We start from the raw sequence: 12,905 nt of genomic DNA, 5'->3' as shown, positions 1-12,905 counted from the left end.
CAGACTGGGGACCCCTTCTTGCCCCTCTCTACGCTCACTGTCCACACCCCAGGGGAAGCCGGGGAGTCTCTCCGGCTTGGCAGGAGTGAGGACTGGCTGCTCTCACCGCCTGTGCTCCCCGGGCAGGGCCTCCCTGGAAGCTCAGACCTGGGGCGGCTGCCCTGCCCCTGCCCCAAGCAGCCCAGTGCCCAGCATCAGCGAGCGAATCCAGCTGGCCACTGTGCCTCCCCTCTGCCCTCTGCCTCCTGTCTCCTGCAAGGCCAGGCCTGACTCAGATCCAGGGCGGCCTCATTAAAACGGTGCATTTCCTCCCCGGGGAGAATCAAACTGGGAGAGCCAGCCTGTGCCTGCACTTTCCTGGACTCCCAGTGGGAGGCTGGGTGTCAGCCCCAGACCCTCACCCCTCAGGCAGGACCCGCCCCTCCAGGTGGTAAGAGGGAACCCGCGGGCCCGCCCCCGGCCTGAGACGGGCCGGGTCAGGGGGCACGGCTGACGCTGAGGGGAGGGGAGCCAGGAGATGTAGGAGACACGGAGGAGGACCCAGGAGGAGGACCCAGGAGACGGACAGCGTGCTGGCTCTCCTGCTCACCCAGGGGGTCACAAAGCTCACAGAGGGCTTCCTCTCTGCAGCAGCAGGAAAGCGGCTCCCTCGGTCAGCTTCCAAAGGGAGGAGGCGCCCGACCCGCGGCCATCACTTCAGAGCAGAGTCGTCGGGAGGGGCCGCCTGCTCACGCCTTCCCTCCCCACGGCCATCAGCTATGACACCGCCAGGCAGCCTGCTCCATGCCCACCTGCTCCAAGGTGAGCAGGACGCCTAGGAGAGCTGCGGGCCGCTGGGCCTCACGCATGGCCTGCGGGGGGCGGGAGGGCTGAGTGCCTCCCTGCACCCCCCACCCTGCCCCGCCCCATTCATTTCTGTGTTCCCGTCTCCCTAGGGCCAGGCTCACAGTTGCAGCCACTACACTCCATACAAATGCATGGAATGGGGGAATTACACGCTAATTGCAATATTCCCTAATTGCTGACTCCCCGGGGCCACTGCATGAGCCCAGTTCTGGAAGCCCTGCTAGGGCTCTCCATGGCCTTAGGGTGCCCCGTTCCATGCAGAGGCGCCCTCCCCACAGACGCCTGAGGGGAGCTGCCCCCAACCCGGCCACAGTCCTACCCTGGTCCCAGAGGGCCGGATGAGGGTCTCAGGCTTCCTGGCTTCTTGCGGAGGGAATGGAGGGCTGCCCACCCTGAGGAAACCTGGTTCTGGTGGGCAGCTGTCCTGGGCAGGGAACATCTCGGGGCCCAGCACCGCCCCGCCACCCTGTGGGCGCCCCCAGGCTGCTGGAGAGGGCGCGGTGAGGCCCAGCCTCCCAGCACCGTTGGGCCTCCGTCCACACTGAGAGCGGAAGGAAGAGGGGCGGTGGGACCGGTGGGGGGTCCAGCCGCCCCCGCCTGGCCAGCCTGGGAGCAGAGCTGTGAGTCCCACAAGCATCCCGGCTTCTCAGACCTGGACGGAGGGGCAGTCAGACACCAACCAGACCCCAGCTCCCTCTCGGTCCCCAGAGCCCCCAGTATGCACGAGCACCAGGCGGCATGCACACGCGTGTGTAAACACACACACAGGTGTGCGCAGACCTATGTCCCAGCCGTCAGAGGAAGCCTGTAATTACCGAATCATGACCTTGTGAAGGCTTCTGGTGCCAAGGCCGTCAGGTAAGGCTGCTGAGGCCGGGCCCCTAGCACCCCTCTGATGCACCCACCGCGGCTCCCCCCGCCACCCCTTCAAGCTCAGGTGCTCCTGAGGCCGCCAAAGCTCCACAGCCAGTCCCACGAAACCCCGTAGCAGGGGAGGAGGCCGACTCAACCCCAGCAATTCCATCAGGCGTCTGATGCCTGATTGCCTTCTTCTCCTCCCTGAGGACCCGCACAGGTGGAACAGCGGGAAGGTGGGGAGGAGTGGCTGATGGAGGAACATTCTGAGCGATCAGCTGCCGCAGCCGGAAGGGTCCAGAGCTGCCCCCTGCCCCAAGCAGGTGCTCTGAGATCCTGAGCAAGTCATGGAACTTGTCCGGGAGTCTATCCTCTCACTGTGAAACGGGGCAGCAGAGGCTGTGAAGGCTGCCCTGAGGGCCGCAGGGACAGAGCTGCAGGCTGTTCACCGTGGGGGCAGACTCAGGGAGGGGGAACCTGAAGCAGCGGGTGGGCACCCGGCTCTGTGTCCCCCGCAGAGAACGCTGAGCTCCAAGGCCCGGCCAGCAGCCAGAGACAACCTGTCCTGACTTTACAAGCGCAGCCAGACCCCCAGTCTGGGGCTGCCTGGTGACACCAAACCCCTGAGGTTCAGTGGCCACTATAGTGGCCCCAGCAACTGATGCCCCACTTCCCTAAGCGGCCAGGGCTGGCCCCTGCCTGGTGTCTGGTCAGATGGTCTCCGGGCCAGACAGGTGGGCAACAATGAGGTGCTCCAAGGAGGGAGCCTCGGGACCCCTCTGTGGCCCTTGCATTTGGGGGTCCTTCTTGGTGGGTGACTTTGGACACCTGGCTGAAGCTCAGACGTCTTCAGAGGAGGGGCTGGCGGCCAGGGGCTCCCCCCGCAGTCCAGACTCACAGTCACTGGCCAAGGATCCAAATTTACCCATCACTCTGGCCACCCCCTGAACCATTAGTGCAGGGGTGAAAATCAAGGATTCTGGGACAAACCCTTCCCAGAAATTAAGTTCTGGTGAGACACGGCCGGGAAGGCTGAAAGCCGGAGGGGTGAGACAGTGGAATGGCCTCTGAGGAAGTGACAGCTGCCGGTCCTTCTATTGAGTTTTGAAAAAAAAAAAAAAATGCTGGGGGTGAGGGTCGGGGAAGGGCTCCCCTCAGTTGGGGAACCCAGAAAAAGTCTGGTCTGTGTGCAGAAGCAACTTGATAATGACAAGGCGCTGAGCTGGCATTCACCACGCTCCGCACTGTTCCAAACACACTACAGGAATGAGCTCGTTTAATCCTCCCCAGAGCCGGTGTCACCCACGTGAGCTTCATCTCCATTCAGCAGACAGGGAGACTGAGAGCAGGGTTTGACTGAGTCGCCCACGGTCAGCATGAGTGCCTCAGACCAACATCTGTGATGGGACTCTCCCCAAAGGAGCCCACAGGCTTCCTGCTCGGGGTATGCGGGCCCGGACCCCAGTTCCCCCGACCGGTGGAGGAGCAGTGTGAGCTGGGTGCCTGTGCGATGATGCTTCATGTAGGGAATTCAGAATTCTGTCTGTCCGGTGGGACGTGTGAACAGTCACCACTTGCTGAGAGCTTACTTACCGTGTGGCCAAGTGTCATTAGCTCTCTTTCACAGATGAGACCCACCAGAGGGGGTCGGGTCACCCCATTATATGCTCTCTAAGCAACCTGTGTGCTCACCTAACACCTGTCATGGTGTGGTTAATCATCTATGTAGTTATCTGTCTGCGTTCCTCGTTGGACTGTAAGGGCCATGAAGGCAGCAACCAGGTTTGTTTCGTTGCCGGCACCAAGCACACAGCAGACTCTCAAAAACCAAAGGCAGAATGACGCAGAAACTGCTGTGCAGGAGGCTGAGGAGCTTGCCTTGGCCCCCGGCACACAAAGTTTAAACTGGCCGGGGGCTGTGTGCTGTGTTCACTCCAGTATCCACAGTGAGCGGAACAGAGCCAGGCGCAGGGCAGGCCTCGCCAATAAGCACTGGCTGAATTAATAGTCATGCTCTGTAATTCGTGGCCTGGAGGTTTGAACCCAGGCCTGTAGGGCTCCCAGCCTCTGCGCTTCCCAGGTGGCGCTAATGGTAAAGAATGTGCCTGACAATGCAGGAGTTTGATCCCTGGGTCGGGAAGACCCCCTGGAGGAGGATGTGGCTGCCCTCTCCAGTATTCTTGTCTGGAGAATCTCATGCACAGAGGAGCCTGGCGGGCTGCAAGTCCATAGGGTCTCAAAGAGTCCGAATACAACTGCAGTGACTTGGCGTGCACGCATGCCTGCTTCCTATGTCAACACCCCCCTGTACCGACTAAATACCCACGACTGTCCCTGTGGCTGCTGTTTCGGTTCGGAAAGCGTATACACATCAACCTGACCCCTGAGTTGTCTGGCTTATGAAAAGCAAGCCCAGCTGCAGCTGGACCCAATGTCGGGACCATCCAACAACCCAGTCCAACAACCCAGCTGCAGCGTCAGGTGAAACAGCTCCTCCTCTCCCACAGCCTTTGACCACCCACGAGGACATCGTGCCCGGGGAGGGGGCGCTCTGCCTGGGAGGGGTCGAAGAGCCATTCTCCCAGCCCCAGAGCCCCAGCCTCCTTCCCACCATCCTAACCATCCCCCCCAACTCCCTCCGCCTGCTCTCTGAGGGGTCCCAGCTGAGAGATGTCAGAACCCGGGGAGAGACTGAAGGGACACGAGAGGCCAGACTGGCCTGGGGCGGGGAGTACTGGCTTGGAGAGGGCAGGGAAGGGGCTTCTGCAGGTCTGTGCCGCACCAGGGACAGCCCTGTGGCATCTGCCTGAAGCCGCCCAAGGGCGGAAGGCCACAGTGTAAGGTCAGAGTCTGGCCCCAGCTCCAGAAAGGGTCTCCCTGCCCCTGCAGGTGTGCAATGAGGTACGCGCTGTGCCCGGGGATAAAGCCAGCAGCAGTCAGGAGATGAAGCCAGCCGCAAGCTCTTCTGTGGGGAAACACCAGCACCTTTCCTGGTCCTGATCTGTGTGCGGGCAGCAGGCCCTGAAGCTGAAACACTGAACGTTGTATTTGCATAATCCGCCCCCGCAACCTAAAAGCTGTTGCCTGAAAAAAAGCCCTGGACGAAACTTTCAGCAGAGTAGTTGGGCTCCTCCTCCCAGGGACAGGGGCCAGGTCCACGTGAGGCTAGACATGGAACATTTATCTCTTTCTCCTGCTTCAGTTTTCCAGAAGCTCCCAGCTCCTTGGAGAAGGGGAGCTTGCGAACCTTAAGCCCAAGAGGTGCCCAGAAAAAGCTAAGCCCCCTGGGGCATCTGCCTGAGAGCCAACCTGGCAGAGGCTGGTCCCCAGAGGAGAGGAGCCCAGGGAGAGGACCCCTGGGGCAGCTCTGGTCACGCCCCAGGGTCGTGAAGAGCAGGGGCCCAGGCCAAGCTCCCTGGGTGGCTGCAGTGTGCCTGGCCAGGACCCCTGGTGCTGACTCACCTGGGAGCCCAGACCCATGCTGCAGCTTGCAGGGCCTGCCAGGTCGCAGCTCACCAGGACACCAGGCACGTCCCACTGCATCAGAGCTGCCCTGCCTCTCCCACTGGCCCCCGGGCTGGGCCTTAGGGGCCCTGGGCACGGCTCTTCCCTCTGGCTTCTCTAGGGGTAACAGAGATGCAGCCTGGAGGTCGGAGGTGGCCCTAAGCAGGGGGAGATGACTTGGGAGGGTTAAGGGTGCCCTGCTCTTAATGGTCACATCCTCTGATGAAGTGCCCAGGTTCCCAGGGGCCGGTTCCATGGGCTGAGGACACGCTGTTACACATGGAGCCTCCCTTCAGGGTGGCAGTGGGGCCGGGAGGGCGCCCTCCAGCTCCCCGTCAGACCCTAGCCCACCTTCCTCTCTCTGGGTGTCCCCAGATCCTAAGGTCCTCCTGTCCCCCAGCCCACCCCACTCCAAGCAGGGAGCCCTCTCTTCTCACTGCAGTGCCCCCTCCTGGGTCAGCACCTCCTTGTCCTTGAGCTCCTGTATCTCTGCCACCACCAGGGAAAGCAACTCTCCTCTCCCTGACTGGGGAGGGGGCGTGCTGCAGAGGGAGAGACCAGGCTTTGGTGCCCCCACACCATGGGCTGGGGGTGTCCTGGCTGCACCTGTGGAGTGTGGGTATGAAAATAGGGAAGGAGAAGGGATAAGCCATGTCTCTGGAGTTAAAAAATAACCACTCTGTGCCCAGATTCGGGGCAGGAACAGAGGCGGAGGTAGGGGTAAATGATAGGGGTCCAGAGAGAGGAAGGGGCTGTCTGTGCTTCCTGGGCCTGGGTACCCAGCTGGAAGGAGGGCTGGGCTGTCCAGTGGGGGGAGAGCTGCCTGGTGGCGGGAGTGCTGCCCAGCGCGGGGGAGGGCTGCAGCGCGACGGGACGTCCTATGTCTGCTGAGTCATGAGATTTGGAAGAGGTGAGGGGTGCCTGCACCCCCTCGCATCCCTGGCCCAGCTCCTCCGGACCCTCGATTGCAGACCACCCCCGTGGTTTGCATCCGCGCCGTCTCCCCGACCCAGGGTCTCTACCTCCTGGAGCTCAGGATCCTCCCTGCTTCCCCCCCACGACGGCGGGGCCGGGGGTCCCCGAAGCTTGAGGTGGGGGCAAGGAGAACCTCGGCTGAAGACCGCTCAGGCGCGCAGGGGTGGGCGAGACGGGAGTGGGGACGTCTCCGAGACGCGGGAAGAGGGTCGGGGGCGCGGGAAGAGGGTCGGGGGCGCAGAGCCCGGGGGCGCAGCCGAGTGGGCCCGGCCCTCTGCTCCGCAGCTCGTCCTGGGGGACACAAGGCGGAAGCTGCCCCCTCTTCCCGCCCCAAACCCGCAGAGCAGTGGCTCCGTGCCGCTCGAGTCCGGCTCCCCAGACGCCTCATCTGGACGCGCGCAAACTCCCCCAAAGGACGGTGCGGGCACCCGGGCCCCTCGGCCTCAAAGCTCCGCGACCGCCCGCCCCCGGGAGCGGACCCCACCCGCGGCCCCTGGGTGAGGAGCAGAAACTTCTGAGGAGGCGGTCGGCGCCCCTCACCGCGGCGGTACGACTCACCGGGGTGGCCAGCCAAGAGGGACCCGCGTCCCCGAAGTGAGGGCAAGCGGGCTGCCGGCGACGGCCGAGGGGGCGTCCGCTCGGCCCGGAGTCCCGCGGCGCCCCGGCCCCAACTCGGCCGGAGTGTCTTTTGCCGCAAGACTTGCTGAGCTTGCAGCCTGCGCCGCGGCGAGGGAGGCGCGCGACCCGCGGAGCGCGCTGCAGTGCAGGGAGGTGATGGGGGCGGGGCCGGGGCGGGGTCCGGAGGAAGTGGGGCGGAGCCGGGGCGGAGACCGGCAGGAGGCAGGGAGGCGCGCGACCTGCCGAGAGCGCTGCAGTGCCGGGAGGGGGTGGGGGCGGGGGCGGGGGCGGGGCCCGGTGGAGGGGCGTGAGGAAGTGGGGGAGGAGCCCGGATGAGGGGCGGGGCCGAGGGCGGGGCCCGGGTTGGGGGGGCACGAGGCGGGGCCGGAGAGGTGGGGCGGGGCCGGGCGGAGACGGGCAGAAGGCGAGGGAGGTTCGCAACACGCGGAGCGCGCTGCAGTGCGGGGAGGGGGTAGGGGCGGGGCAGGGGCGTGGCCCGAAGGAGGGGCGGGGCGGGAAGTGGGGGCGGAGCCAGGAGGGCGGGGCCCGGATGGTCGGGGAGGGGCGGAGCCCGGCAGGAGGTGGGAACCTGTCAAGAAGGGGCGGAGTCCGGGGAGAGGGCGGGGCCCGGAGGGGCGAGAGGAAGTGGAGTCGGGGCCCGCGAAGCGGGCGGTGACCGGCTGGAGGTGGGAACCTGCCAGAAGCGGGCAGAGTCCGGGGGAGGGGGAGGGAACCATGTGGGGCGGGGCGGGGTGGGGCGGGGCGGGAGAGGAGGGGCGATAGGGGCGGGGCGGGGCGGGGGCGGGGGCGGGGGCGGGGGCGGGCCTGCCCCGGGCGGACCCGGGTGCCCTACACGCAGCATCTCTGGGCTCTCAGAGCCCACTCCGGACTCCTGCTCAAGGTCAGGAAGGGTCGGACCGGGAACCGGGCCTCGCGGTCCTCACCCGAGAGCGGCTGTCTCTCTCGTGCCAGCTCCCCCTCAACGTCCCAAACCCACTGCAGCTCGAGGCGCCATCACTGGCCGCAGGAGCCCTGGTAGCCGTTTGGGGTCTCTGAGCCCCTCTCCTCGCCGTCCTCCTCCTCGGAAGGTCACTTCCACCTGCAGTTGTCACCTGGAGGGAGGGGTTTCTGAGCCTCGAGCTTTGGTGAGAAAGAGGAGGACCCTTGGGAGGTATTAAAGGTGCCTGGAGCGGGTCAGAGAACAGCGTGGGTGAGGGAGAAGCACGGGGAGGTGGGAGGAACAAAGCAGAGGACCAATTATCACACGACAGGGCTTTCCACACGGACTGGCCTCAGAACTGAGGTGGGTTTGGGGTGGTTTGCAGGGAGCAAACAGCCCCCAAATGGTCCTATGGCCAAGTAGCGGCAGATAGTCAGTGGAGGCATGGAAGGGGCGGGGTGGGAAGCACCAGCTGCTGCTCTCCCTTCCAGGGCTTGGAGGAGCGGCTCCGCACCTGGAACTCCTGCGGCATCTGGAATATCTGAATCTTCATGAGCTCTCCTGGAGTCAACTTGATCACCAGAGGGCAGTATCTGCCTCTCCCAGAGATGCCCAGAGAGGTTCCCGCCAGAATGCGCCTGACCTGACCTCAGTTCTCAGTAACACTTCCTGAGTGAGGGGGAATACGAGCGGGGCCAGGGGTGGGGGTGGAGCAGAAAGAAAGTAAGTTTTGAGGGAGGGGGGCGGGGGGAGGAGCAGGGCTTTTTCGTATCACTCATGGAGGCTGTCACAGCCAGCTTGCCTCAAGGGCATGGGAGGCCTGCGGGGTCCTTGATGAGACTGAAGCTGCGCCTGCCGGAGGCCTGGAGGTCACCCCCACGCACAGAGCAAGGGGCAGTGGAATCTGAATCCAGACCACGAGAGGCATCTGAGCTGACACCTTCAGGCTGCCCACCCTGGCCGACATCCTAGGACCTGCTGCCTCACTGGAGGGCCCGGGTTGTCCTTCCTGCTCCCCAGCTGGTGACGCATCTGCAGGATGCAGGCGAGAGAGAGGGCTGCAGTCTCCTGGCACAGAATCCAGCCAAGCCGACTGGGCTGCCTCACTGCCTACACTCCAGTCAAAACCTGTGTCACCTGCTGTCAGGGCTCCTCCTAAATGATCCCAGAACCCAGGGGCAGAGGGAGCTGGCCTGCCTCCCAGACTATTTAGAGTCTAGGCTGTAGTCAGTTTGGTTTAATGAAAAATGCGACGTTCCTGGCCACGGCCTCTGCATTAACCCATCAGGACCAGTAGTGTCGGCTACAAGCATGATTGGGAGCTCAGCACCCCTGGCACCCATTCCCCAGGCTCTGGAGCTGAGAGAAGGGTGGGAGGGACGCCCACTGCCCACCACCCACCCGCGTTACTACTTTGCTTTCCAACTGTTAGTCCTTTGAAAGAAGAGCCTGTGGTCAACCCTAGACGCTGAACTGCTGCTCAACTAGGCCATCAAGGCAATCACTCTGTCTCTGTGCAATACCATTTGAACCCATGAAGGTAGGAGAGGGCTGCCTAATTTTGAGGGTTCTCCAGGGAGAACGAGCCTACAACCCCCTGGTTACTCGGCTTCACCACTTTCTGCTGAACAGAGCTTCCTACTGTTTCATTTCCAATTGTCTCAAGCCAGAGGCAGGCCAGAGGGAGGTGGCATCACCCCCATCACTGCTCTCCCTGGGGACCCAGACCCCCTGCACCCTCACCCACCCACTGGCCGCTCAGCTGCTTAAATAATCCTGCTTGTGCCCATCTCCATCTCTCACAGGTCTGCTGGCACTTGGATTGCACCCCCACTGTGTTCTGGGGATGTCTCTGCCTCAAGAATCTTCCAAAGCTCTGCTGTTGTCGTTCGAGCAGACAGAGCAGAGCCAGCGGGGCAAGCCGGCCATCACTTCACAGGCCTCAGCAGCTCCCGGCTTCTGCTTTCTCCTCACACCCCTCCCAACACGAATGTGCCCCCAAAGCTACACCCCCCACGCCCCATATACCCCGTCAGTCTCTGGAGCAGTTTGCATTGCTTCTGATAATTCAGCAAACTTTGGTGAAGCTTCCACTGAGGCACTTGCCTCCCTGCTTATGAGAGAGCAAAGGGCTTTAAAACTTCTGTGCAATTCCTGCCACTCAGGTCTTAGTGACCTTCATCTGACCTGATTTGTAGACACACCAGGTTTAGAGGTATTTTAGTTTGACTTACACTAATATATTTCATACTCAACTCCACTTAATTTCTTAGCTATTGCATAAAAATGCTTTTAATACCAAAGACATTAACTCATTAGATGGAACCAAAAAATGAAACACGGATAAAGTTAAGTATCACATAATTCGCATATCTTAAATTTTAATTAAAAAAAAAAAGGTGTCTAAGCAGTCAGTGAAGGCCAACTCCTCCAGGAAGCTGGCTAAGTGAACTATAATTATTTATTCCCCATGTGATGAACAAACACAAAAGACTCTACACATGGACATCACCAGATGGTCAATACCAAATCAGATTGATTACATTCTTTGCAGCTGAAGATGGAAAAGGTCTATACAGTCAGCAAAAACAAGACCAGCAGCTGACTATGGCTCAGATCATGACCTCCTTATTGCCCAATTCAGACTTAAATTGAAATAAGTAGGGAAAACCACTAGACCATTCAGGCTTGACCTAAATCAAATCCCTTATGATTATGCAGTGGAAGTGACAAATAGATCAAAGGGATTAGACCTGATAGAGTGCCTGAAGAACTATGGACAGAGGTTTGTTACATTATACAGGAGGTGGTAATCAAAACCATCCCCAAGAAGAAGAAATGCAAAGAGGTAAAATGGTTGTCTGAGGAGGCCTTACAAACAGCTGAGAAGAAAGCAAAAGGCAAAGGAGGAAAGGAAAGATACACCCACCTGAATGTGGAGTTCCGAAGAACAGCAAAGAGAGAGAAAGCCTTCCTCTATGATCAGTGCAAAGAAATAGAGGAAAACAACAGAATGGGAAAGACTAGAGATCTCTTCAAGAAAATTAGAGATACCAAGGGAACATTTCATGCAAAGATGGGCACAATAAAGGACAAAAACGGTATGGACTTAAGCAGAAGATATTAAGAGGGGGTGGCAAGAATACACAGAAGAATATATAAAAAAGACCTTCATGACTCAGATAACCACTATGGTGTGATCACTTACCTAGAGCCAGACATCCTTTAGTGTGAAGTTACGTGGGCCTTAGCAAGCACCACTAGGAACAAAGCTATTGGAGGTGATGGAATTCCAGCAGAGCTCTTTCAAATCCTAAAAAATGATGCTGTTAAAGTGCTGCACTCAATATGCCAGCAAATATGCCAGTGGCCACAGGACTGGAAAAGTTCACTTTTCATTCCAACCCCAAAGAAAGGCAATGCCAAAGAATGCTCAAACTACCGCACAATTGCGCTCATCTCACACACTAGCAAAGCAATGCTCAAAATTCTCCAAGCCAGGCTTCAACAGTATGTGAACCATAAACTTCCAGATGTTTAAGGTGGCTTTAGAAAAGGCAGAGGAACCAGAGATCAAATTGCCAGCATCCAGTGGATCATCGAAAAAGCACGAGAGTTCCAGAAAAACATCTACTTATGCTTTACTGATTATGCCAAAGACTTTGACTGTATCACAACAAACTGTGGAAAGTTCTTCAAGAGATGGGAATATGAGATCACCTTACCTGCCTCCTGAGAAATCTGTATGCAGGTCAAGAAGCAACAGTTAGAACCGGACATGGAACAGACTCTTTCCAAATCGGGAAAGGAGTACATCAAGCCTGTATATTGTCACTCTGCTTATCTAACTTATCTGCAGAGTACATCATGAGAAATGATGGACTGGATGAAGCACAAGCTGGAATTAAGATTGCCAGGAGAAATATCAATAACCTCCAATATGCAGATGACACCACCCTTATGGCACAAAGTGAAGAATAACTAAAGAGCGTCTTGATGAAAGTAAAAGAGGAGAGTGAAAAAGTTGGCTTAAAACTCAACATTCAGAAAACGAAGATCATGGCATCCGGTCCCATCACTTCATGGCAAATAGATGGGGAAACAATGGAAACGGTGACAGACTTTATTTTGGGGGGCTCCAAAATCACTGCAGGTGGCAACTTCAGCCATGAAATTAAAAGATGCTTGCTCCTTGGAAGAAAAGTTATGATCTACCTAGACAGCGTATTAAAAAGCAGAGACATTACTTTGCCAACAAAGGTCTGTCTAGTCAAAGCTATAGTTTTTCCAGTAGTCATGTATGGATCTGAGAGTTGGACTATAAAAAAAGCTGAGTGCCAAAGAATTGATGCTTTCGAAGTGTGATGTTGGAGAAGACCCTTCAGAGTCCCTTGGACAGCAAGGAGATCCAACCAGTCCATCCTAAGGGAGATCAGTCCTGGGTGTTCATTGGAAGGACTGATGCTGAAGCTGAAACTCCAGTACTTTGGCCCCCAGATTGCGAAGAACTGACTCATTGGAAAAGACCCTGATTGAAGGCAGGAGGAAGAGGGGACAACAGAGGATGAGATGGTTGGATGGCATCACCAACCCGGTGGACATGAGTTTGAGCAAGCTCCAGGAGTTGGTGATGGACAGGGAGGCCTGGCGTGCTACAATCCATGGGGTCGCAAAGAGAGACGACTGAGCGACTGAACTATTTATTCCCCATGCAATGAACAAAAACAATTAAGTTTTAACAACTGAGTCCAATAAAACTCAAATACCACAAGATAGGGAGAGTGGAGGAGGACTTCTCTCTAATTTTATACTGCTAGAAAAGTCATCTTAAGATTCTCAGGACCATACCTGGCATAGAGAGGAAGTGAAATAAATCCCAAAGATGATGATCTCAGATTTGATCAGATCACAGGACCTCATGAATATCATAGGGACTTCCTCTTTTTACATTCTTTGATCTAACTTTTCTGGAAGTAAACATGATTTTTCTTTTGAAAGGGAATAGTAATAAACACTCAGTTTTATCTTTATATTCCTCCTTCGTCAGCGAAGCACCTGCCAGTCTGGTGTCCCAGGTAAGTGCATGCCTCTGAGCGGAGGCCCCCACACCGCAGTCGAGGAGCAGCTTCTCCTGAGCTACCCCGCTCCTTCCCCAGACAGCCCCTGT

General features: G+C 58.3%; 1 protein-coding gene across 1 annotated transcript in view; it reads right to left on the bottom strand.

Moving 5' to 3' along the window:
- Positions 1-6,922, bottom strand: part of SYT2 (synaptotagmin 2) — an 87,752-nt gene extending 80,830 nt beyond the window's left edge. Inside the window, exon 1 of the mRNA XM_027565856.1 lies at positions 6,739-6,922. The gene's annotated coding sequence lies outside the window, so the exon portion shown is untranslated. The remainder of the gene's footprint in view (positions 1-6,738) is intronic.
- Positions 6,923-12,905: the final 5,983 nt, after the last annotated feature.

Source organism: Bos indicus x Bos taurus, chromosome 16, assembly GCF_003369695.1.
Source record: "Bos indicus x Bos taurus breed Angus x Brahman F1 hybrid chromosome 16, Bos_hybrid_MaternalHap_v2.0, whole genome shotgun sequence".
NCBI lineage: Eukaryota > Metazoa > Chordata > Mammalia > Artiodactyla > Bovidae > Bos > Bos indicus x Bos taurus.
Note: the sequence above shows the minus strand (reverse complement) of the source record. Positions and strands in the feature narration are given on the sequence as shown.